General features: G+C 48.0%; 32 non-coding genes and 1 pseudogene across 32 annotated transcripts; all 33 read left to right on the top strand.

Annotated features, from left to right (window-relative positions):
* Positions 1-474: 474 nt before the first annotated feature.
* Positions 475-665, top strand: LOC139200743 (U2 spliceosomal RNA). Its single transcript, XR_011584287.1, has one exon. It is a non-coding gene; the product is annotated as a U2 spliceosomal RNA (small nuclear RNA).
* A 492-nt stretch (positions 666-1,157) lies between these two features.
* On the top strand, positions 1,158-1,348 carry LOC139200742 (U2 spliceosomal RNA). The gene has a single exon (XR_011584286.1). It is a non-coding gene; the product is annotated as a U2 spliceosomal RNA (small nuclear RNA).
* Positions 1,349-1,824: 476 nt separating this feature from the next.
* On the top strand, positions 1,825-2,002 carry LOC139200693 (U2 spliceosomal RNA; annotated as a pseudogene).
* A 495-nt stretch (positions 2,003-2,497) lies between these two features.
* Positions 2,498-2,688, top strand: LOC139200674 (U2 spliceosomal RNA). Its single transcript, XR_011584232.1, has one exon. It is a non-coding gene; the product is annotated as a U2 spliceosomal RNA (small nuclear RNA).
* A 472-nt stretch (positions 2,689-3,160) lies between these two features.
* On the top strand, positions 3,161-3,351 carry LOC139200740 (U2 spliceosomal RNA). Its single transcript, XR_011584284.1, has one exon. It is a non-coding gene; the product is annotated as a U2 spliceosomal RNA (small nuclear RNA).
* A 495-nt stretch (positions 3,352-3,846) lies between these two features.
* LOC139200716 (U2 spliceosomal RNA) lies at positions 3,847-4,037 on the top strand. The gene has a single exon (XR_011584261.1). It is a non-coding gene; the product is annotated as a U2 spliceosomal RNA (small nuclear RNA).
* Positions 4,038-4,509: 472 nt separating this feature from the next.
* On the top strand, positions 4,510-4,700 carry LOC139200739 (U2 spliceosomal RNA). The gene has a single exon (XR_011584283.1). It is a non-coding gene; the product is annotated as a U2 spliceosomal RNA (small nuclear RNA).
* A 496-nt stretch (positions 4,701-5,196) lies between these two features.
* Positions 5,197-5,387, top strand: LOC139200738 (U2 spliceosomal RNA). The gene has a single exon (XR_011584282.1). It is a non-coding gene; the product is annotated as a U2 spliceosomal RNA (small nuclear RNA).
* A 492-nt stretch (positions 5,388-5,879) lies between these two features.
* On the top strand, positions 5,880-6,070 carry LOC139200737 (U2 spliceosomal RNA). The gene has a single exon (XR_011584281.1). It is a non-coding gene; the product is annotated as a U2 spliceosomal RNA (small nuclear RNA).
* A 476-nt stretch (positions 6,071-6,546) lies between these two features.
* LOC139200688 (U2 spliceosomal RNA) lies at positions 6,547-6,737 on the top strand. The gene has a single exon (XR_011584244.1). It is a non-coding gene; the product is annotated as a U2 spliceosomal RNA (small nuclear RNA).
* Positions 6,738-7,232: 495 nt separating this feature from the next.
* LOC139200673 (U2 spliceosomal RNA) lies at positions 7,233-7,423 on the top strand. Its single transcript, XR_011584231.1, has one exon. It is a non-coding gene; the product is annotated as a U2 spliceosomal RNA (small nuclear RNA).
* Positions 7,424-7,915: 492 nt separating this feature from the next.
* LOC139200736 (U2 spliceosomal RNA) lies at positions 7,916-8,106 on the top strand. Its single transcript, XR_011584280.1, has one exon. It is a non-coding gene; the product is annotated as a U2 spliceosomal RNA (small nuclear RNA).
* A 472-nt stretch (positions 8,107-8,578) lies between these two features.
* On the top strand, positions 8,579-8,769 carry LOC139200735 (U2 spliceosomal RNA). Its single transcript, XR_011584279.1, has one exon. It is a non-coding gene; the product is annotated as a U2 spliceosomal RNA (small nuclear RNA).
* Positions 8,770-9,264: 495 nt separating this feature from the next.
* On the top strand, positions 9,265-9,455 carry LOC139200672 (U2 spliceosomal RNA). The gene has a single exon (XR_011584230.1). It is a non-coding gene; the product is annotated as a U2 spliceosomal RNA (small nuclear RNA).
* A 496-nt stretch (positions 9,456-9,951) lies between these two features.
* Positions 9,952-10,142, top strand: LOC139200689 (U2 spliceosomal RNA). The gene has a single exon (XR_011584245.1). It is a non-coding gene; the product is annotated as a U2 spliceosomal RNA (small nuclear RNA).
* Positions 10,143-10,638: 496 nt separating this feature from the next.
* Positions 10,639-10,829, top strand: LOC139200734 (U2 spliceosomal RNA). The gene has a single exon (XR_011584278.1). It is a non-coding gene; the product is annotated as a U2 spliceosomal RNA (small nuclear RNA).
* A 472-nt stretch (positions 10,830-11,301) lies between these two features.
* Positions 11,302-11,492, top strand: LOC139200733 (U2 spliceosomal RNA). Its single transcript, XR_011584277.1, has one exon. It is a non-coding gene; the product is annotated as a U2 spliceosomal RNA (small nuclear RNA).
* A 496-nt stretch (positions 11,493-11,988) lies between these two features.
* On the top strand, positions 11,989-12,179 carry LOC139200732 (U2 spliceosomal RNA). The gene has a single exon (XR_011584276.1). It is a non-coding gene; the product is annotated as a U2 spliceosomal RNA (small nuclear RNA).
* Positions 12,180-12,675: 496 nt separating this feature from the next.
* Positions 12,676-12,866, top strand: LOC139200730 (U2 spliceosomal RNA). Its single transcript, XR_011584275.1, has one exon. It is a non-coding gene; the product is annotated as a U2 spliceosomal RNA (small nuclear RNA).
* Positions 12,867-13,338: 472 nt separating this feature from the next.
* On the top strand, positions 13,339-13,529 carry LOC139200728 (U2 spliceosomal RNA). Its single transcript, XR_011584273.1, has one exon. It is a non-coding gene; the product is annotated as a U2 spliceosomal RNA (small nuclear RNA).
* Positions 13,530-14,024: 495 nt separating this feature from the next.
* LOC139200727 (U2 spliceosomal RNA) lies at positions 14,025-14,215 on the top strand. Its single transcript, XR_011584272.1, has one exon. It is a non-coding gene; the product is annotated as a U2 spliceosomal RNA (small nuclear RNA).
* A 496-nt stretch (positions 14,216-14,711) lies between these two features.
* On the top strand, positions 14,712-14,902 carry LOC139200726 (U2 spliceosomal RNA). The gene has a single exon (XR_011584271.1). It is a non-coding gene; the product is annotated as a U2 spliceosomal RNA (small nuclear RNA).
* A 496-nt stretch (positions 14,903-15,398) lies between these two features.
* Positions 15,399-15,589, top strand: LOC139200725 (U2 spliceosomal RNA). Its single transcript, XR_011584270.1, has one exon. It is a non-coding gene; the product is annotated as a U2 spliceosomal RNA (small nuclear RNA).
* A 472-nt stretch (positions 15,590-16,061) lies between these two features.
* Positions 16,062-16,252, top strand: LOC139200724 (U2 spliceosomal RNA). The gene has a single exon (XR_011584269.1). It is a non-coding gene; the product is annotated as a U2 spliceosomal RNA (small nuclear RNA).
* Positions 16,253-16,747: 495 nt separating this feature from the next.
* Positions 16,748-16,938, top strand: LOC139200723 (U2 spliceosomal RNA). Its single transcript, XR_011584268.1, has one exon. It is a non-coding gene; the product is annotated as a U2 spliceosomal RNA (small nuclear RNA).
* Positions 16,939-17,434: 496 nt separating this feature from the next.
* Positions 17,435-17,625, top strand: LOC139200722 (U2 spliceosomal RNA). Its single transcript, XR_011584267.1, has one exon. It is a non-coding gene; the product is annotated as a U2 spliceosomal RNA (small nuclear RNA).
* Positions 17,626-18,121: 496 nt separating this feature from the next.
* LOC139200667 (U2 spliceosomal RNA) lies at positions 18,122-18,312 on the top strand. The gene has a single exon (XR_011584225.1). It is a non-coding gene; the product is annotated as a U2 spliceosomal RNA (small nuclear RNA).
* A 472-nt stretch (positions 18,313-18,784) lies between these two features.
* On the top strand, positions 18,785-18,975 carry LOC139200721 (U2 spliceosomal RNA). The gene has a single exon (XR_011584266.1). It is a non-coding gene; the product is annotated as a U2 spliceosomal RNA (small nuclear RNA).
* A 492-nt stretch (positions 18,976-19,467) lies between these two features.
* Positions 19,468-19,658, top strand: LOC139200720 (U2 spliceosomal RNA). The gene has a single exon (XR_011584265.1). It is a non-coding gene; the product is annotated as a U2 spliceosomal RNA (small nuclear RNA).
* Positions 19,659-20,150: 492 nt separating this feature from the next.
* LOC139200685 (U2 spliceosomal RNA) lies at positions 20,151-20,341 on the top strand. Its single transcript, XR_011584241.1, has one exon. It is a non-coding gene; the product is annotated as a U2 spliceosomal RNA (small nuclear RNA).
* Positions 20,342-20,817: 476 nt separating this feature from the next.
* LOC139200719 (U2 spliceosomal RNA) lies at positions 20,818-21,008 on the top strand. Its single transcript, XR_011584264.1, has one exon. It is a non-coding gene; the product is annotated as a U2 spliceosomal RNA (small nuclear RNA).
* Positions 21,009-21,484: 476 nt separating this feature from the next.
* LOC139200717 (U2 spliceosomal RNA) lies at positions 21,485-21,675 on the top strand. Its single transcript, XR_011584262.1, has one exon. It is a non-coding gene; the product is annotated as a U2 spliceosomal RNA (small nuclear RNA).
* A 496-nt stretch (positions 21,676-22,171) lies between these two features.
* LOC139200684 (U2 spliceosomal RNA) lies at positions 22,172-22,362 on the top strand. The gene has a single exon (XR_011584240.1). It is a non-coding gene; the product is annotated as a U2 spliceosomal RNA (small nuclear RNA).
* Positions 22,363-22,411: the final 49 nt, after the last annotated feature.

The following is a 22,411-nucleotide window of genomic DNA, read 5'->3' as shown; positions in this document are numbered from 1 at the left end:
TAAGTTATCAAGTGGTAGAGAAGAGCGGGCTCTCTTAAAGGAGCTCCTGCTTTGTGCTTGAGTCTTCCTCAAGTTATGAGCCTATAGTTATTGATCTGCTGACTTTTTTTTGTGTCTTCATGCAGCTGTGGAGTCAAGTGTGCTGCGTTCACTGTCACTGTGTTGCGACAACGACATGAAAACATCCCTTTATCTCCTTCAATCCTCACACTGCTTTGGTGAGGTTGTCTGTGCTTTGTTTCACCGTCTAACGGCACTTTTTCTGGCTGGAGACCTGCAGTCAGTGGTGGAAAGTCATTGAAAAGTCCAAATCTTTTGCCCCAAAGTTACCAGGAGGGGGTTGTAGCCTCTTATCATTCCTCCAAACGATTGTCCTGCAGACTCTGGCCAATCAGAAGGCCCCACTGACAGTGGGACCCTCAGGGATGGGAACTGTGTGGAGAACCGGTGCTTTCCCCCCGACAGCTTTGTGTTATCGCTTCTCGGCCTTTTGGCTAAGATCAAGTGTAGTATCTGTTCTTATCAGTTTAATATCTGATACGTCCCCTACCCGGGGACCATATATTAAATTGATTTTTGGAACAGGGAGATGGAATAGGGGCTTGCTCCGTCCACTCCACGCATCGACCTGGTATTGCAGCACCTCCAGGAACGGTGCACCCCACACCAGTGTGTTCAACGTCAACTAAGTTATCAAGTGGTAGAGAAGAGCGGGCTCTCTTAAAGGAGCTCCTGCTTTGTGCTTGAGTCTTCCTCAAGTTATGAGCCTATAGTTATTGATCTGCTGACTTTTTTTTGTGTCTTCATGCAGCTGTGGAGTCAAGTGTGCTGCGTTCACTGTCACTGTGTTGCGACAACGACATGAAAACATCCCTTTATCTCCTTCAATCCTCACACTGCTTTGGTGAGGTTGTCTGTGCTTTGTTTCACCGTCTACACTTTTTCTGGCTGGAGACCTGCAGTCAGTGGTGGAAAGTCATTGAAAAGTCCAAATCTTTTGCCCCAAAGTTACCAGGAGGGGGTTGTAGCCTCTTATCATTCCTCCAAACGATAGTCCTGCAGACTCTGGACCAATCAGAAGGCCCCACTGACAGTGGGACCCTCAGGGATGGGAACTGTGTGGAGAACCGGTGCTTTCCCCCCGACAGCTTTGTGTTATCGCTTCTCGGCCTTTTGGCTAAGATCAAGTGTAGTATCTGTTCTTATCAGTTTAATATCTGATACGTCCCCTACCCGGGGACCATATATTAAATTGATTTTTGGAACAGGGAGATGGAATAGGGGCTTGCTCCGTCCACTCCACGCATCGACCTGGTATTGCAGCACCTCCAGGAACGGTGCACCCCACGCCAGTGTGTTCAACGTCAACTAAGTTATCAAGTGGTAAAGGAGCTCCTGCTTTGTGCTTGAGTCTTCCTCAAGTTATGAGCCTATAGTTATTGATCTGCTGACTTTTTTTTGTGTCTTCATGCAGCTGTGGAGTCAAGTGTGCTGCGGTCACTGTCACTGTGTTGCGACAACGACATGAAAACATCCCTTTATCTCCTTCAATCCTCACACTGCTTTGGTGAGGTTGTCTGTGCTTTGTTTCACCGTCTAACGGCACTTTTTCTGGCTGGAGACCTGCAGTCAGTGGTGGAAAGTCATTGAAAAGTCCAAATCTTTTGCCCCAAAGTTACCAGGAGGGGGTTGTAGCCTCTTATCATTCCTCCAAACGATAGTCTTGCAGACTCTGGACCAATCAGAAGGCCCCACTTACAGTGGGACCCTCAGTGATGGGAACTGTGTGGAGAACCGGTGCTTTCCCCCCGACAGCTTTGTGTTATCGCTTCTCGGCCTTTTGGCTAAGATCAAGTGTAGTATCTGTTCTTATCAGTTTAATATCTGATACGTCCCCTACCCGGGGACCATATATTAAATTGATTTATGGAATAGGGGCTTGCTCCGTCCACTCCACGCATCGACCTGGTATTGCAGCACCTCCAGGAACGGTGCACCCCACACCAGTGTGTTCAACGTCAACTAAGTTATCAAATGGTAGAGAAGAGCGGGCTCTCTTAAAGGAGCTCCTGCTTTGTGCTTGAGTCTTCCTCAAGTTATGAGCCTATAGTTATTGATCTGCTGACTTTTTTTTGTGTCTTCATGCAGCTGTGGAGTCAAGTGTGCTGCGTTCACTGTCACTGTGTTGCGACAACGACATGAAAACATCCCTTTATCTCCTTCAATCCTCACACTGCTTTGGTGAGGTTGTCTGTGCTTTGTTTCACCGTCTAACGGCACTTTTTCTGGCTGGAGACCTGCAGTCAGTGGTGGAAAGTCATTGAAAAGTCCAAATCTTTTGCCCCAAAGTTACCAGGAGGGGGTTGTAGCCTCTTATCATTCCTCCAAACGATTGTCCTGCAGACTCTGGCCAATCAGAAGGCCCCACTGACAGTGGGACCCTCAGGGATGGGAACTGTGTGGAGAACCGGTGCTTTCCCCCCGACAGCTTTGTGTTATCGCTTCTCGGCCTTTTGGCTAAGATCAAGTGTAGTATCTGTTCTTATCAGTTTAATATCTGATACGTCCCCTACCCGGGGACCATATATTAAATTGATTTTTGGAACAGGGAGATGGAATAGGGGCTTGCTCCGTCCACTCCACGCATTGACCTGGTATTGCAGCACCTCCAGGAACGGTGCACCCCACACCAGTGTGTTCAACGTCAACTAAGTTATCAAGTGGTAAAGGAGCTCCTGCTTTGTGCTTGAGTCTTCCTCAAGTTATGAGCCTATAGTTATTGATCTGCTGACTTTTTTTTGTGTCTTCATGCAGCTGTGGAGTCAAGTGTGCTGCGTTCACTGTCACTGTGTTGCGACAACGACATGAAAACATCCCTTTATCTCCTTCAATCCTCACACTGCTTTGGTGAGGTTGTCTGTGCTTTGTTTCACCGTCTACACTTTTTCTGGCTGGAGACCAGCAGTCAGTGGTGGAAAGTCATTGAAAAGTCCAAATCTTTTGCCCCAAAGTTACCAGGAGGGGGTTGTAGCCTCTTATCATTCCTCCAAACGATAGTCCTGCAGACTCTGGACCAATCAGAAGGCCCCACTGACAGTGGGACCCTCAGTGATGGGAACTGTGTGGAGAACCGGTGCTTTCCCCCCGACAGCTTTGTGTTATCGCTTCTCGGCCTTTTGGCTAAGATCAAGTGTAGTATCTGTTCTTATCAGTTTAATATCTGATACGTCCCCTACCCGGGGACCATATATTAAATTGATTTTTGGAACAGGGAGATGGAATAGGGGCTTGCTCCGTCCACTCCACGCATCGACCTGGTATTGCAGCACCTCCAGGAACGGTGCACCCCACACCAGTGTGTTCAACGTCAACTAAGTTATCAAGTGGTAGAGAAGAGCGGGCTCTCTTAAAGGAGCTCCTGCTTTGTGCTTGAGTCTTCCTCAAGTTATGAGCCTATAGTTATTGATCTGCTGACTTTTTTTGTGTCTTCATGCAGCTGTGGAGTCAAGTGTGCTGCGTTCACTGTCACTGTGTTGCGACAACGACATGAAAACATCCCTTTATCTCCTTCAATCCTCACACTGCTTTGGTGAGGTTGTCTGTGCTTTGTTTCACCGTCTAACGGCACTTTTTCTGGCTGGAGACCTGCAGTCAGTGGTGGAAAGTCATTGAAAAGTCCAAATCTTTTGCCCCAAAGTTACCAGCAGGGGGTTGTAGCCTCTTATCATTCCTCCAAACGATAGTCCTGCAGACTCTGGACCAATCAGAAGGCCCCACTGACAGTGGGACCCTCAGGGATGGGAACTGTGTGGAGAACCGGTGCTTTCCCCCCAACAGCTTTGTGTTATCGCTTCTCGGCCTTTTGGCTAAGATCAAGTGTAGTATCTGTTCTTATCAGTTTAATATCTGATACGTCCCCTATCCGGGGACCATATATTAAATTGATTTTTGGAACAGGGAGATGGAATAGGGGCTTGCTCCGTCCACTCCACGCATCGACCTGGTATTGCAGCACCTCCAGGAACGGTGCACCCCACACCAGTGTGTTCAACGTCAACTAAGTTATCAAGTGGTAAAGGAGCTCCTGCTTTGTGCTTGAGTCTTCCTCAAGTTATGAGCCTATAGTTATTGATCTGCTGACTTTTTTTTGTGTCTTCATGCAGCTGTGGAGTCAAGTGTGCTGCGTTCACTGTCACTGTGTTGCGACAACGACATGAAAACATCCCTTTATCTCCTTCAATCCTCACACTGCTTTGGTGAGGTTGTCTGTGCTTTGTTTCACCATCTACACTTTTTCTGGCTGGAGACCAGCAGTCAGTGGTGGAAAGTCATTGAAAAGTCCAAATCTTTTGCCCCAAAGTTACCAGGAGGGGGTTGTAGCCTCTTATCATTCCTCCAAACGATAGTCCTGCAGACTCTGGACCAATCAGAAGGCCCCACTGACAGTGGGACCCTCAGTGATGGGAACTGTGTGGAGAACCGGTGCTTTCCCCCCGACAGCTTTGTGTTATCGCTTCTCGGCCTTTTGGCTAAGATCAAGTGTAGTATCTGTTCTTATCAGTTTAATATCTGATACGTCCCCTACCCGGGGACCATATATTAAATTGATTTTTGGAACAGGGAGATGGAATAGGGGCTTGCTCCGTCCACTCCACGCATCGACCTGGTATTGCAGCACCTCCAGGAACGGTGCACCCCACACCAGTGTGTTCAACGTCAACTAAGTTATCAAGTGGTAGAGAAGAGCGGGCTCTCTTAAAGGAGCTCCTGCTTTGTGCTTGAGTCTTCCTCAAGTTATGAGCCTATAGTTATTGATCTGCTGACTTTTTTTTGTGTCTTCATGCAGCTGTGGAGTCAAGTGTGCTGCGTTCACTGTCACTGTGTTGCGACAACGACATGAAAACATCCCTTTATCTCCTTCAATCCTCACACTGCTTTGGTGAGGTTGTCTGTGCTTTGTTTCACCGTCTAACGGCACTTTTTCTGGCTGGAGACCTGCAGTCAGTGGTGGAAAGTCATTGAAAAGTCCAAATCTTTTGCCCCAAAGTTACCAGGAGGGGGTTGTAGCCTCTTATCATTCCTCCAAACGATAGTCTTGCAGACTCTGGACCAATCAGAAGGCCCCACTTACAGTGGGACCCTCAGTGATGGGAACTGTGTGGAGAACCGGTGCTTTCCCCCCGACAGCTTTGTGTTATCGCTTCTCGGCCTTTTGGCTAAGATCAAGTGTAGTATCTGTTCTTATCAGTTTAATATCTGATACGTCCCCTACCCGGGGACCATATATTAAATTGATTTTTGGAACAGGGAGATGGAATAGGGGCTTGCTCCGTCCACTCCACGCATCGACCTGGTATTGCAGCACCTCCAGGAACGGTGCACCCCACACCAGTGTGTTCAACGTCAACTAAGTTATCAAATGGTAGAGAAGAGCGGGCTCTCTTAAAGGAGCTCCTGCTTTGTGCTTGAGTCTTCCTCAAGTTATGAGCCTATAGTTATTGATCTGCTGACTTTTTTTTGTGTCTTCATGCAGCTGTGGAGTCAAGTGTGCTGCGTTCACTGTCACTGTGTTGCGACAACGACATGAAAACATCCCTTTATCTCCTTCAATCCTCACACTGCTTTGGTGAGGTTGTCTGTGCTTTGTTTCACCGTCTACACTTTTTCTGGCTGGAGACCTGCAGTCAGTGGTGGAAAGTCATTGAAAAGTCCAAATCTTTTGCCCCAAAGTTACCAGGAGGGGGTTGTAGCCTCTTATCATTCCTCCAAACGATAGTCCTGCAGACTCTGGACCAATCAGAAGGCCCCACTGACAGTGGGACCCTCAGGGATGGGAACTGTGTGGAGAACCGGTGCTTTCCCCCCGACAGCTTTGTGTTATCGCTTCTCGGCCTTTTGGCTAAGATCAAGTGTAGTATCTGTTCTTATCAGTTTAATATCTGATACGTCCCCTACCCGGGGACCATATATTAAATTGATTTTTGGAACAGGGAGATGGAATAGGGGCTTGCTCCGTCCACTCCACGCATCGACCTGGTATTGCAGCACCTCCAGGAACGGTGCACCCCACGCCAGTGTGTTCAACGTCAACTAAGTTATCAAGTGGTAAAGGAGCTCCTGCTTTGTGCTTGAGTCTTCCTCAAGTTATGAGCCTATAGTTATTGATCTGCTGACTTTTTTTTGTGTCTTCATGCAGCTGTGGAGTCAAGTGTGCTGCGTTCACTGTCACTGTGTTGCGACAACGACATGAAAACATCCCTTTATCTCCTTCAATCCTCACACTGCTTTGGTGAGGTTGTCTGTGCTTTGTTTCACCGTCTAACGGCACTTTTTCTGGCTGGAGACCTGCAGTCAGTGGTGGAAAGTCATTGAAAAGTCCAAATCTTTTGCCCCAAAGTTACCAGGAGGGGGTTGTAGCCTCTTATCATTCCTCCAAACGATAGTCTTGCAGACTCTGGACCAATCAGAAGGCCCCACTTACAGTGGGACCCTCAGTGATGGGAACTGTGTGGAGAACCGGTGCTTTCCCCCCGACAGCTTTGTGTTATCGCTTCTCGGCCTTTTGGCTAAGATCAAGTGTAGTATCTGTTCTTATCAGTTTTATATCTGATACGTCCCCTACCCGGGGACCATATATTAAATTGATTTTTGGAACAGGGAGATGGAATAGGGGCTTGCTCCGTCCACTCCACGCATCGACCTGGTATTGCAGCACCTCCAGGAACGGTGCACCCCACACCAGTGTGTTCAACGTCAACTAAGTTATCAAGTGGTAGAGAAGAGCGGGCTCTCTTAAAGGAGCTCCTGCTTTGTGCTTGAGTCTTCCTCAAGTTATGAGCCTATAGTTATTGATCTGCTGACTTTTTTTTGTGTCTTCATGCAGCTGTGGAGTCAAGTGTGCTGCGTTCACTGTCACTGTGTTGCGACAACGACATGAAAACATCCCTTTATCTCCTTCAATCCTCACACTGCTTTGGTGAGGTTGTCTGTGCTTTGTTTCACCGTCTAACGGCACTTTTTCTGGCTGGAGACCTGCAGTCAGTGGTGGAAAGTCATTGAAAAGTCCAAATCTTTTGCCCCAAAGTTACCAGGAGGGGGTTGTAGCCTCTTATCATTCCTCCAAACGATTGTCCTGCAGACTCTGGCCAATCAGAAGGCCCCACTGACAGTGGGACCCTCAGGGATGGGAACTGTGTGGAGAACCGGTGCTTTCCCCCCGACAGCTTTGTGTTATCGCTTCTCGGCCTTTTGGCTAAGATCAAGTGTAGTATCTGTTCTTATCAGTTTAATATCTGATACGTCCCCTACCCGGGGACCATATATTAAATTGATTTTTGGAACAGGGAGATGGAATAGGGGCTTGCTCCGTCCACTCCACGCATTGACCTGGTATTGCAGCACCTCCAGGAACGGTGCACCCCACACCAGTGTGTTCAACGTCAACTAAGTTATCAAGTGGTAGAGAAGAGCGGGCTCTCTTAAAGGAGCTCCTGCTTTGTGCTTGAGTCTTCCTCAAGTTATGAGCCTAGAGTTATTGATCTGCTGACTTTTTTTTGTGTCTTCATGCAGCTGTGGAGTCAAGTGTGCTGCGTTCACTGTCACTGTGTTGCGACAACGACATGAAAACATCCCTTTATCTCCTTCAATCCTCACACTGCTTTGGTGAGGTTGTCTGTGCTTTGTTTCACCGTCTACACTTTTTCTGGCTGGAGACCTGCAGTCAGTGGTGGAAAGTCATTGAAAAGTCCAAATCTTTTGCCCCAAAGTTACCAGGAGGGGGTTGTAGCCTCTTATCATTCCTCCAAACGATAGTCCTGCAGACTCTGGACCAATCAGAAGGCCCCACTGACAGTGGGACCCTCAGGGATGGGAACTGTGTGGAGAACCGGTGCTTTCCCCCCGACAGCTTTGTGTTATCGCTTCTCGGCCTTTTGGCTAAGATCAAGTGTAGTATCTGTTCTTATCAGTTTAATATCTGATACGTCCCCTACCCGGGGACCATATATTAAATTGATTTTTGGAACAGGGAGATGGAATAGGGGCTTGCTCCGTCCACTCCACGCATCGACCTGGTATTGCAGCACCTCCAGGAACGGTGCACCCCACACCAGTGTGTTCAACGTCAACTAAGTTATCAAGTGGTAAAGGAGCTCCTGCTTTGTGCTTGAGTCTTCCTCAAGTTATGAGCCTATAGTTATTGATCTGCTGACTTTTTTTTGTGTCTTCATGCAGCTGTGGAGTCAAGTGTGCTGCGTTCACTGTCACTGTGTTGCGACAACGACATGAAAACATCCCTTTATCTCCTTCAATCCTCACACTGCTTTGGTGAGGTTGTCTGTGCTTTGTTTCACCGTCTACACTTTTTCTGGCTGGAGACCAGCAGTCAGTGGTGGAAAGTCATTGAAAAGTCCAAATCTTTTGCCCCAAAGTTACCAGGAGGGGGTTGTAGCCTCTTATCATTCCTCCAAACGATAGTCCTGCAGACTCTGGACCAATCAGAAGGCCCCACTGACAGTGGGACCCTCAGTGATGGGAACTGTGTGGAGAACCGGTGCTTTCCCCCCGACAGCTTTGTGTTATCGCTTCTCGGCCTTTTGGCTAAGATCAAGTGTAGTATCTGTTCTTATCAGTTTAATATCTGATACGTCCCCTACCCGGGGACCATATATTAAATTGATTTTTGGAACAGGGAGATGGAATAGGGGCTTGCTCCGTCCACTCCACGCATCGACCTGGTATTGCAGCACCTCCAGGAACGGTGCACCCCACACCAGTGTGTTCAACGTCAACTAAGTTATCAAGTGGTAGAGAAGAGCGGGCTCTCTTAAAGGAGCTCCTGCTTTGTGCTTGAGTCTTCCTCAAGTTATGAGCCTATAGTTATTGATCTGCTGACTTTTTTTTGTGTCTTCATGCAGCTGTGGAGTCAAGTGTGCTGCGTTCACTGTCACTGTGTTGCGACAACGACATGAAAACATCCCTTTATCTCCTTCAATCCTCACACTGCTTTGGTGAGGTTGTCTGTGCTTTGTTTCACCGTCTAACGGCACTTTTTCTGGCTGGAGACCTGCAGTCAGTGGTGGAAAGTCATTGAAAAGTCCAAATCTTTTGCCCCAAAGTTACCAGGAGGGGGTTGTAGCCTCTTATCATTCCTCCAAACGATTGTCCTGCAGACTCTGGCCAATCAGAAGGCCCCACTGACAGTGGGACCCTCAGGGATGGGAACTGTGTGGAGAACCGGTGCTTTCCCCCCGACAGCTTTGTGTTATCGCTTCTCGGCCTTTTGGCTAAGATCAAGTGTAGTATCTGTTCTTATCAGTTTAATATCTGATACGTCCCCTACCCGGGGACCATATATTAAATTGATTTTTGGAACAGGGAGATGGAATAGGGGCTTGCTCCGTCCACTCCACGCATTGACCTGGTATTGCAGCACCTCCAGGAACGGTGCACCCCACACCAGTGTGTTCAACGTCAACTAAGTTATCAAGTGGTAGAGAAGAGCGGGCTCTCTTAAAGGAGCTCCTGCTTTGTGCTTGAGTCTTCCTCAAGTTATGAGCCTAGAGTTATTGATCTGCTGACTTTTTTTTGTGTCTTCATGCAGCTGTGGAGTCAAGTGTGCTGCGTTCACTGTCACTGTGTTGCGACAACGACATGAAAACATCCCTTTATCTCCTTCAATCCTCACACTGCTTTGGTGAGGTTGTCTGTGCTTTGTTTCACCGTCTAACGGCACTTTTTCTGGCTGGAGACCTGCAGTCAGTGGTGGAAAGTCATTGAAAAGTCCAAATCTTTTGCCCCAAAGTTACCAGGAGGGGGTTGTAGCCTCTTATCATTCCTCCAAACGATAGTCTTGCAGACTCTGGACCAATCAGAAGGCCCCACTTACAGTGGGACCCTCAGTGATGGGAACTGTGTGGAGAACCGGTGCTTTCCCCCCGACAGCTTTGTGTTATCGCTTCTCAGCCTTTTGGCTAAGATCAAGTGTAGTATCTGTTCTTATCAGTTTAATATCTGATACGTCCCCTACCCGGGGACCATATATTAAATTGATTTTTGGAACAGGGAGATGGAATAGGGGCTTGCTCCGTCCACTCCACGCATCGACCTGGTATCGCAGCACCTCCAGGAACGGTGCACCCCACACCAGTGTGTTCAACGTCAACTAAGTTATCAAGTGGTAGAGAAGAGCGGGCTCTCTTAAAGGAGCTCCTGCTTTGTGCTTGAGTCTTCCTCAAGTTATGAGCCTATAGTTATTGATCTGCTGACTTTTTTTTGTGTCTTCATGCAGCTGTGGAGTCAAGTGTGCTGCGTTCACTGTCACTGTGTTGCGACAACGACATGAAAACATCCCTTTATCTCCTTCAATCCTCACACTGCTTTGGTGAGGTTGTCTGTGCTTTGTTTCACCGTCTAACGGCACTTTTTCTGGCTGGAGACCTGCAGTCAGTGGTGGAAAGTCATTGAAAAGTCCAAATCTTTTGCCCCAAAGTTACCAGCAGGGGGTTGTAGCCTCTTATCATTCCTCCAAACGATAGTCCTGCAGACTCTGGACCAATCAGAAGGCCCCACTGACAGTGGGACCCTCAGGGATGGGAACTGTGTGGAGAACCGGTGCTTTCCCCCCAACAGCTTTGTGTTATCGCTTCTCGGCCTTTTGGCTAAGATCAAGTGTAGTATCTGTTCTTATCAGTTTAATATCTGATACGTCCCCTACCCGGGGACCATATATTAAATTGATTTTTGGAACAGGGAGATGGAATAGGGGCTTGCTCCGTCCACTCCACGCATCGACCTGGTATTGCAGCACCTCCAGGAACGGTGCACCCCACACCAGTGTGTTCAACGTCAACTAAGTTATCAAGTGGTAAAGGAGCTCCTGCTTTGTGCTTGAGTCTTCCTCAAGTTATGAGCCTATAGTTATTGATCTGCTGACTTTTTTTTGTGTCTTCATGCAGCTGTGGAGTCAAGTGTGCTGCGTTCACTGTCACTGTGTTGCGACAACGACATGAAAACATCCCTTTATCTCCTTCAATCCTCACACTGCTTTGGTGAGGTTGTCTGTGCTTTGTTTCACCATCTACACTTTTTCTGGCTGGAGACCAGCAGTCAGTGGTGGAAAGTCATTGAAAAGTCCAAATCTTTTGCCCCAAAGTTACCAGGAGGGGGTTGTAGCCTCTTATCATTCCTCCAAACGATAGTCCTGCAGACTCTGGACCAATCAGAAGGCCCCACTGACAGTGGGACCCTCAGTGATGGGAACTGTGTGGAGAACCGGTGCTTTCCCCCCGACAGCTTTGTGTTATCGCTTCTCGGCCTTTTGGCTAAGATCAAGTGTAGTATCTGTTCTTATCAGTTTAATATCTGATACGTCCCCTACCCGGGGACCATATATTAAATTGATTTTTGGAACAGGGAGATGGAATAGGGGCTTGCTCCGTCCACTCCACGCATCGACCTGGTATTGCAGCACCTCCAGGAACGGTGCACCCCACACCAGTGTGTTCAACGTCAACTAAGTTATCAAGTGGTAGAGAAGAGCGGGCTCTCTTAAAGGAGCTCCTGCTTTGTGCTTGAGTCTTCCTCAAGTTATGAGCCTATAGTTATTGATCTGCTGACTTTTTTTTGTGTCTTCATGCAGCTGTGGAGTCAAGTGTGCTGCGTTCACTGTCACTGTGTTGCGACAACGACATGAAAACATCCCTTTATCTCCTTCAATCCTCACACTGCTTTGGTGAGGTTGTCTGTGCTTTGTTTCACCGTCTAACGGCACTTTTTCTGGCTGGAGACCTGCAGTCAGTGGTGGAAAGTCATTGAAAAGTCCAAATCTTTTGCCCCAAAGTTACCAGGAGGGGGTTGTAGCCTCTTATCATTCCTCCAAACGATAGTCTTGCAGACTCTGGACCAATCAGAAGGCCCCACTTACAGTGGGACCCTCAGTGATGGGAACTGTGTGGAGAACCGGTGCTTTCCCCCCGACAGCTTTGTGTTATCGCTTCTCGGCCTTTTGGCTAAGATCAAGTGTAGTATCTGTTCTTATCAGTTTAATATCTGATACGTCCCCTACCCGGGGACCATATATTAAATTGATTTTTGGAACAGGGAGATGGAATAGGGGCTTGCTCCGTCCACTCCACGCATCGACCTGGTATTGCAGCACCTCCAGGAACGGTGCACCCCACACCAGTGTGTTCAACGTCAACTAAGTTATCAAATGGTAGAGAAGAGCGGGCTCTCTTAAAGGAGCTCCTGCTTTGTGCTTGAGTCTTCCTCAAGTTATGAGCCTATAGTTATTGATCTGCTGACTTTTTTTTGTGTCTTCATGCAGCTGTGGAGTCAAGTGTGCTGCGTTCACTGTCACTGTGTTGCGACAACGACATGAAAACATCCCTTTATCTCCTTCAATCCTCACACTGCTTTGGTGAGGTTGTCTGTGCTTTGTTTCACCGTCTAACGGCACTTTTTCTGGCTGGAGACCTGCAGTCAGTGGTGGAAAGTCATTGAAAAGTCCAAATCTTTTGCCCCAAAGTTACCAGCAGGGGGTTGTAGCCTCTTATCATTCCTCCAAACGATAGTCCTGCAGACTCTGGACCAATCAGAAGGCCCCACTGACAGTGGGACCCTCAGGGATGGGAACTGTGTGGAGAACCGGTGCTTTCCCCCCAACAGCTTTGTGTTATCGCTTCTCGGCCTTTTGGCTAAGATCAAGTGTAGTATCTGTTCTTATCAGTTTAATATCTGATACGTCCCCTACCCGGGGACCATATATTAAATTGATTTTTGGAACAGGGAGATGGAATAGGGGCTTGCTCCGTCCACTCCACGCATCGACCTGGTATTGCAGCACCTCCAGGAACGGTGCACCCCACACCAGTGTGTTCAACGTCAACTAAGTTATCAAGTGGTAAAGGAGCTCCTGCTTTGTGCTTGAGTCTTCCTCAAGTTATGAGCCTATAGTTATTGATCTGCTGACTTTTTTTTGTGTCTTCATGCAGCTGTGGAGTCAAGTGTGCTGCGTTCACTGTCACTGTGTTGCGACAACGACATGAAAACATCCCTTTATCTCCTTCAATCCTCACACTGCTTTGGTGAGGTTGTCTGTGCTTTGTTTCACCATCTACACTTTTTCTGGCTGGAGACCAGCAGTCAGTGGTGGAAAGTCATTGAAAAGTCCAAATCTTTTGCCCCAAAGTTACCAGGAGGGGGTTGTAGCCTCTTATCATTCCTCCAAACGATAGTCCTGCAGACTCTGGACCAATCAGAAGGCCCCACTGACAGTGGGACCCTCAGTGATGGGAACTGTGTGGAGAACCGGTGCTTTCCCCCCGACAGCTTTGTGTTATCGCTTCTCGGCCTTTTGGCTAAGATCAAGTGTAGTATCTGTTCTTATCAGTTTAATATCTGATACGTCCCCTACCCGGGGACCATATATTAAATTGATTTTTGGAACAGGGAGATGGAATAGGGGCTTGCTCCGTCCACTCCACGCATCGACCTGGTATTGCAGCACCTCCAGGAACGGTGCACCCCACACCAGTGTGTTCAACGTCAACTAAGTTATCAAGTGGTAGAGAAGAGCGGGCTCTCTTAAAGGAGCTCCTGCTTTGTGCTTGAGTCTTCCTCAAGTTATGAGCCTATAGTTATTGATCTGCTGACTTTTTTTGTGTCTTCATGCAGCTGTGGAGTCAAGTGTGCTGCGTTCACTGTCACTGTGTTGCGACAACGACATGAAAACATCCCTTTATCTCCTTCAATCCTCACACTGCTTTGGTGAGGTTGTCTGTGCTTTGTTTCACCGTCTAACGGCACTTTTTCTGGCTGGAGACCTGCAGTCAGTGGTGGAAAGTCATTGAAAAGTCCAAATCTTTTGCCCCAAAGTTACCAGCAGGGGGTTGTAGCCTCTTATCATTCCTCCAAACGATAGTCCTGCAGACTCTGGACCAATCAGAAGGCCCCACTGACAGTGGGACCCTCAGGGATGGGAACTGTGTGGAGAACCGGTGCTTTCCCCCCAACAGCTTTGTGTTATCGCTTCTCGGCCTTTTGGCTAAGATCAAGTGTAGTATCTGTTCTTATCAGTTTAATATCTGATACGTCCCCTACCCGGGGACCATATATTAAATTGATTTTTGGAACAGGGAGATGGAATAGGGGCTTGCTCCGTCCACTCCACGCATCGACCTGGTATTGCAGCACCTCCAGGAACGGTGCACCCCACACCAGTGTGTTCAACGTCAACTAAGTTATCAAGTGGTAGAGAAGAGCGGGCTCTCTTAAAGGAGCTCCTGCTTTGTGCTTGAGTCTTCCTCAAGTTATGAGCCTATAGTTATTGATCTGCTGACTTTTTTTTGTGTCTTCATGCAGCTGTGGAGTCAAGTGTGCTGCGTTCACTGTCACTGTGTTGCGACAACGACATGAAAACATCCCTTTATCTCCTTCAATCCTCACACTGCTTTGGTGAGGTTGTCTGTGCTTTGTTTCACCGTCTAACGGCACTTTTTCTGGCTGGAGACCTGCAGTCAGTGGTGGAAAGTCATTGAAAAGTCCAAATCTTTTGCCCCAAAGTTACCAGGAGGGGGTTGTAGCCTCTTATCATTCCTCCAAACGATAGTCTTGCAGACTCTGGACCAATCAGAAGGCCCCACTTACAGTGGGACCCTCAGTGATGGGAACTGTGTGGAGAACCGGTGCTTTCCCCCCGACAGCTTTGTGTTATCGCTTCTCGGCCTTTTGGCTAAGATCAAGTGTAGTATCTGTTCTTATCAGTTTAATATCTGATACGTCCCCTACCCGGGGACCATATATTAAATTGATTTTTGGAACAGGGAGATGGAATAGGGGCTTGCTCCGTCCACTCCACGCATCGACCTGGTATTGCAGCACCTCCAGGAACGGTGCACCCCACACCAGTGTGTTCAACGTCAACTAAGTTATCAAGTGGTAGAGAAGAGCGGGCTCTCTTAAAGGAGCTCCTGCTTTGTGCTTGAGTCTTCCTCAAGTTATGAGCCTATAGTTATTGATCTGCTGACTTTTTTTTGTGTCTTCATGCAGCTGTGGAGTCAAGTGTGCTGCGTTCACTGTCACTGTGTTGCGACAACGACATGAAAACATCCCTTTATCTCCTTCAATCCTCACACTGCTTTGGTGAGGTTGTCTGTGCTTTGTTTCACCGTCTAACGGCACTTTTTCTGGCTGGAGACCTGCAGTCAGTGGTGGAAAGTCATTGAAAAGTCCAAATCTTTTGCCCCAAAGTTACCAGCAGGGGGTTGTAGCCTCTTATCATTCCTCCAAACGATAGTCCTGCAGACTCTGGACCAATCAGAAGGCCCCACTGACAGTGGGACCCTCAGGGATGGGAACTGTGTGGAGAACCGGTGCTTTCCCCCCAACAGCTTTGTGTTATCGCTTCTCGGCCTTTTGGCTAAGATCAAGTGTAGTATCTGTTCTTATCAGTTTAATATCTGATACGTCCCCTACCCGGGGACCATATATTAAATTGATTTTTGGAACAGGGAGATGGAATAGGGGCTTGCTCCGTCCACTCCACGCATCGACCTGGTATTGCAGCACCTCCAGGAACGGTGCACCCCACACCAGTGTGTTCAACGTCAACTAAGTTATCAAGTGGTAAAGGAGCTCCTGCTTTGTGCTTGAGTCTTCCTCAAGTTATGAGCCTATAGTTATTGATCTGCTGACTTTTTTTTGTGTCTTCATGCAGCTGTGGAGTCAAGTGTGCTGCGTTCACTGTCACTGTGTTGCGACAACGACATGAAAACATCCCTTTATCTCCTTCAATCCTCACACTGCTTTGGTGAGGTTGTCTGTGCTTTGTTTCACCATCTACACTTTTTCTGGCTGGAGACCAGCAGTCAGTGGTGGAAAGTCATTGAAAAGTCCAAATCTTTTGCCCCAAAGTTACCAGGAGGGGGTTGTAGCCTCTTATCATTCCTCCAAACGATAGTCCTGCAGACTCTGGACCAATCAGAAGGCCCCACTGACAGTGGGACCCTCAGTGATGGGAACTGTGTGGAGAACCGGTGCTTTCCCCCCGACAGCTTTGTGTTATCGCTTCTCGGCCTTTTGGCTAAGATCAAGTGTAGTATCTGTTCTTATCAGTTTAATATCTGATACGTCCCCTACCCGGGGACCATATATTAAATTGATTTTTGGAACAGGGAGATGGAATAGGGGCTTGCTCCGTCCACTCCACGCATCGACCTGGTATTGCAGCACCTCCAGGAACGGTGCACCCCACACCAGTGTGTTCAACGTCAACTAAGTTATCAAGTGGTAGAGAAGAGCGGGCTCTCTTAAAGGAGCTCCTGCTTTGTGCTTGAGTCTTCCTCAAGTTATGAGCCTATAGTTATTGATCTGCTGACTTTTTTTGTGTCTTCATGCAGCTGTGGAGTCAAGTGTGCTGCGTTCACTGTCACTGTGTTGCGACAACGACATGAAAACATCCCTTTATCTCCTTCAATCCTCACACTGCTTTGGTGAGGTTGTCTGTGCTTTGTTTCACCGTCTAACGGCACTTTTTCTGGCTGGAGACCTGCAGTCAGTGGTGGAAAGTCATTGAAAAGTCCAAATCTTTTGCCCCAAAGTTACCAGCAGGGGGTTGTAGCCTCTTATCATTCCTCCAAACGATAGTCCTGCAGACTCTGGACCAATCAGAAGGCCCCACTGACAGTGGGACCCTCAGGGATGGGAACTGTGTGGAGAACCGGTGCTTTCCCCCCAACAGCTTTGTGTTATCGCTTCTCGGCCTTTTGGCTAAGATCAAGTGTAGTATCTGTTCTTATCAGTTTAATATCTGATACGTCCCCTACCCGGGGACCATATATTAAATTGATTTTTGGAACAGGGAGATGGAATAGGGGCTTGCTCCGTCCACTCCACGCATCGACCTGGTATTGCAGCACCTCCAGGAACGGTGCACCCCACACCAGTGTGTTCAACGTCAACTAAGTTATCAAGTGGTAGAGAAGAGCGGGCTCTCTTAAAGGAGCTCCTGCTTTGTGCTTGAGTCTTCCTCAAGTTATGAGCCTATAGTTATTGATCTGCTGACTTTTTTTTGTGTCTTCATGCAGCTGTGGAGTCAAGTGTGCTGCGTTCACTGTCACTGTGTTGCGACAACGACATGAAAACATCCCTTTATCTCCTTCAATCCTCACACTGCTTTGGTGAGGTTGTCTGTGCTTTGTTTCACCGTCTAACGGCACTTTTTCTGGCTGGAGACCTGCAGTCAGTGGTGGAAAGTCATTGAAAAGTCCAAATCTTTTGCCCCAAAGTTACCAGGAGGGGGTTGTAGCCTCTTATCATTCCTCCAAACGATAGTCTTGCAGACTCTGGACCAATCAGAAGGCCCCACTTACAGTGGGACCCTCAGTGATGGGAACTGTGTGGAGAACCGGTGCTTTCCCCCCGACAGCTTTGTGTTATCGCTTCTCGGCCTTTTGGCTAAGATCAAGTGTAGTATCTGTTCTTATCAGTTTAATATCTGATACGTCCCCTACCCGGGGACCATATATTAAATTGATTTTTGGAACAGGGAGATGGAATAGGGGCTTGCTCCGTCCACTCCACGCATCGACCTGGTATTGCAGCACCTCCAGGAACGGTGCACCCCACACCAGTGTGTTCAACGTCAACTAAGTTATCAAGTGGTAGAGAAGAGCGGGCTCTCTTAAAGGAGCTCCTGCTTTGTGCTTGAGTCTTCCTCAAGTTATGAGCCTATAGTTATTGATCTGCTGACTTTTTTTTGTGTCTTCATGCAGCTGTGGAGTCAAGTGTGCTGCGTTCACTGTCACTGTGTTGCGACAACGACATGAAAACATCCCTTTATCTCCTTCAATCCTCACGCTGCTTTGGTGAGGTTGTCTGTGCTTTGTTTCACCGTCTAACGGCACTTTTTCTGGCTGGAGACCAGCAGTCAGTGGTGGAAAATCATTGAAAAGTCCAAATCTTTTGCCCCAAAGTTACCAGGAGGGGGTTGTAGCCTCTTATCATTCCTCCAAACGATAGTCCTGCAGACTCTGGACCAATCAGAAGGCCCCACTGACAGTGGGACCCTCAGGGATGGGAACTGTGTGGAGAACCGGTGCTTTCCCCCCGACAGCTTTGTGTTATCGCTTCTCGGCCTTTTGGCTAAGATCAAGTGTAGTATCTGTTCTTATCAGTTTAATATCTGATACGTCCCCTACCCGGGGACCATATATTAAATTGATTTTTGGAGCAGGGAGATGGAATAGGGGCTTGCTCCGTCCACTCCACGCATCGACCTGGTATTGCAGCACCTCCAGGAACGGTGCACCCCACACCAGTGTGTTCAACGTCAACTAAGTTATCAAGTGGTAAAGGAGCTCCTGCTTTGTGCTTGAGTCTTCCTCAAGTTATGAGCCTATAGTTATTGATCTGCTGACTTTTTTTTGTGTCTTCATGCAGCTGTGGAGTCAAGTGTGCTGCGTTCACTGTCACTGTGTTGCGACAACGACATGAAAACATCCCTTTATCTCCTTCAATCCTCACACTGCTTTGGTGAGGTTGTCTGTGCTTTGTTTCACCGTCTACACTTTTTCTGGCTGGAGACCAGCAGTCAGTGGTGGAAAGTCATTGAAAAGTCCAAATCTTTTGCCCCAAAGTTACCAGGAGGGGGTTGTAGCCTCTTATCATTCCTCCAAACGATAGTCCTGCAGACTCTGGACCAATCAGAAGGCCCCACTGACAGTGGGACCCTCAGTGATGGGAACTGTGTGGAGAACCGGTGCTTTCCCCCCGACAGCTTTGTGTTATCGCTTCTCGGCCTTTTGGCTAAGATCAAGTGTAGTATCTGTTCTTATCAGTTTAATATCTGATACGTCCCCTACCCGGGGACCATATATTAAATTGATTTTTGGAACAGGGAGATGGAATAGGGGCTTGCTCCGTCCACTCCACGCATCGACCTGGTATTGCAGCACCTCCAGGAACGGTGCACCCCACACCAGTGTGTTCAACGTCAACTAAGTTATCAAGTGGTAGAGAAGAGCGGGCTCTCTTAAAGGAGCTCCTGCTTTGTGCTTGAGTCTTCCTCAAGTTATGAGCCTATAGTTATTGATCTGCTGACTTTTTCTTGCGTCTTCATGCAGCTGTGGAGTCAAGTGTGCTGCGTTCACTGTCACTGTGTTGCGACAACGACATGAAAACATCCCTTTATCTCCTTCAATCCTCACACTGCTTTGGTGAGGTTGTCTGTGCTTTGTTTCACCGTCTACACTTTTTCTGGCTGGAGACCAGCAGTCAGTGGTGGAAAGTCATTGAAAAGTCCAAATCTTTTGCCCCAAAGTTACCAGGAGGGGGTTGTAGCCTCTTATCATTCCTCCAAACGATAGTCCTGCAGACTCTGGACCAATCAGAAGGCCCCACTGACAGTGGGACCCTCAGTGATGGGAACTGTGTGGAGAACCGGTGCTTTCCCCCCGACAGCTTTGTGTTATCGCTTCTCGGCCTTTTGGCTAAGATCAAGTGTAGTATCTGTTCTTATCAGTTTAATATCTGATACGTCCCCTACCCGGGGACCATATATTAAATTGATTTTTGGAACAGGGAGATGGAATAGGGGCTTGCTCCGTCCACTCCACGCATCGACCTGGTATTGCAGCACCTCCAGGAACGGTGCACCCCACACCAGTGTGTTCAACGTCAACTAAGTTATCAAGTGGTAGAGAAGAGCGGGCTCTCTTAAAGGAGCTCCTGCTTTGTGCTTGAGTCTTCCTCAAGTTATGAGCCTATAGTTATTGATCTGCTGACTTTTTCTTGCGTCTTCATGCAGCTGTGGAGTCAAGTGTGCTGCGTTCACTGTCACTGTGTTGCGACAACGACATGAAAACATCCCTTTATCTCCTTCAATCCTCACACTGCTTTGGTGAGGTTGTCTGTGCTTTGTTTCACCGTCTACACTTTTTCTGGCTGGAGACCAGCAGTCAGTGGTGGAAAGTCATTGAAAAGTCCAAATCTTTTGCCCCAAAGTTACCAGGAGGGGGTTGTAGCCTCTTATCATTCCTCCAAACGATAGTCCTGCAGACTCTGGACCAATCAGAAGGCCCCACTGACAGTGGGACCCTCAGTGATGGGAACTGTGTGGAGAACCGGTGCTTTCCCCCCGACAGCTTTGTGTTATCGCTTCTCGGCCTTTTGGCTAAGATCAAGTGTAGTATCTGTTCTTATCAGTTTAATATCTGATACGTCCCCTACCCGGGGATCATATATTAAATTGATTTTTGGAACAGGGAGATGGAATAGGGGCTTGCTCCGTCCACTCCACGCATCGACCTGGTATTGCAGCACCTCCAGGAACGGTGCACCCCACACCAGTGTGTTCAACGTCAACTAAGTTATCAAGTGGTAAAGGAGCTCCTGCTTTGTGCTTGAGTCTTCCTCAAGTTATGAGCCTATAGTTATTGATCTGCTGACTTTTTTTTGTGTCTTCATGCAGCTGTGGAGTCAAGTGTGCTGCGTTCACTGTCACTGTGTTGCGACAACGACATGAAAACATCCCTTTATCTCCTTCAATCCTCACGCTGCTTTGGTGAGGTTGTCTGTGCTTTGTTTCACCGTCTAACGGCACTTTTTCTGGCTGGAGACCAGCAGTCAGTGGTGGAAAATCATTGAAAAGTCCAAATCTTTTGCCCCAAAGTTACCAGGAGGGGGTTGTAGCCTCTTATCATTCCTCCAAACGATAGTCCTGCAGACTCTGGACCAATCAGAAGGCCCCACTGACAGTGGGACCCTCAGTGATGGGAACTGTGTGGAGAACCGGTGCTTTCCCCCCGACAGCTTTGTGTTATCGCTTCTCGGCCTTTTGGCTAAGATCAAGTGTAGTATCTGTTCTTATCAGTTTAATATCTGATACGTCCCCTACCCGGGGACCATATATTAAATTGATTTTTGGAACAGGGAGATGGAATAGGGGCTTGCTCCGTCCACTCCACGCATCGACCTGGTATTGCAGCACCTCCAGGAACGGTGCACCCCACACCAGTGTGTTCAACGTCAACTAAGTTATCAAGTGGTAAAGGAGCTCCTGCTTTGTGCTTGAGTCTTCCTCAAGTTATGAGCCTATAGTTATTGATCTGCTGACTTTTTTTTGTGTCTTCATGCAGCTGTGGAGTCAAGTGTGCTGCGTTCACTGTCACTGTGTTGCGACAACGACATGAAAACATCCCTTTATCTCCTTCAATCCTCACACTGCTTTGGTGAGGTTGTCTGTGCTTTGTTTCACCGTCTAACGGCACTTTTTCTGGCTGGAGACCTGCAGTCAGTGGTGGAAAGTCATTGAAAAGTCCAAATCTTTTGCCCCAAAGTTACCAGGAGGGGGTTGTAGCCTCTTATCATTCCTCCAAACGATAGTCTTGCAGACTCTGGACCAATCAGAAGGCCCCACTTACAGTGGGACCCTCAGTGATGGGAACTGTGTGGAGAACCGGTGCTTTCCCCCCGACAGCTTTGTGTTATCGCTTCTCGGCCTTTTGGCTAAGATCAAGTGTAGTATCTGTTCTTATCAGTTTAATATCTGATACGTCCCCTACCCGGGGACCATATATTAAATTGATTTTTGGAACAGGGAGATGGAATAGGGGCTTGCTCCGTCCACTCCACGCATCGACCTGGTATTGCAGCACCTCCAGGAACGGTGCACCCCACACCAGTGTGTTCAACGTCAACTAAGTTATCAAGTGGTAGAGAAGAGCGGGCTCTCTTAAAGGAGCTCCTGCTTTGTGCTTGAGTCTTCCTCAAGTTATGAGCCTATAGTTATTGATCTGCTGACTTTTTTTTGTGTCTTCATGCAGCTGTGGAGTCAAGTGTGCTGCGTTCACTGTCACTGTGTTGCGACAACGACATGAAAACATCCCTTTATCTCCTTCAATCCTCACGCTGCTTTGGTGAGGTTGTCTGTGCTTTGTTTCACCGTCTAACGGCACTTTTTCTGGCTGGAGACCAGCAGTCAGTGGTGGAAAATCATTGAAAAGTCCAAATCTTTTGCCCCAAAGTTACCAGGAGGGGGTTGTAGCCTCTTATCATTCCTCCAAACGATAGTCCTGCAGACTCTGGACCAATCAGAAGGCCCCACTGACAGTGGGACCCTCAGGGATGGGAACTGTGTGGAGAACCGGTGCTTTCCCCCCGACAGCTTTGTGTTATCGCTTCTCGGCCTTTTGGCTAAGATCAAGTGTAGTATCTGTTCTTATCAGTTTAATATCTGATACGTCCCCTACCCGGGGATCATATATTAAATTGATTTTTGGAACAGGGAGATGGAATAGGGGCTTGCTCCGTCCACTCCACGCATCGACCTGGTATTGCAGCACCTCCAGGAACGGTGCACCCCACACCAGTGTGTTCAACGTCAACTAAGTTATCAAGTGGTAAAGGAGCTCCT

This window comes from Pempheris klunzingeri, chromosome 4 (genome assembly GCF_042242105.1).
Source record: "Pempheris klunzingeri isolate RE-2024b chromosome 4, fPemKlu1.hap1, whole genome shotgun sequence".
In the NCBI taxonomy this organism is placed as follows: Eukaryota; Metazoa; Chordata; class Actinopteri; order Acropomatiformes; family Pempheridae; genus Pempheris; species Pempheris klunzingeri.
This window is presented reverse-complemented; position numbering and strand designations above follow the sequence as displayed.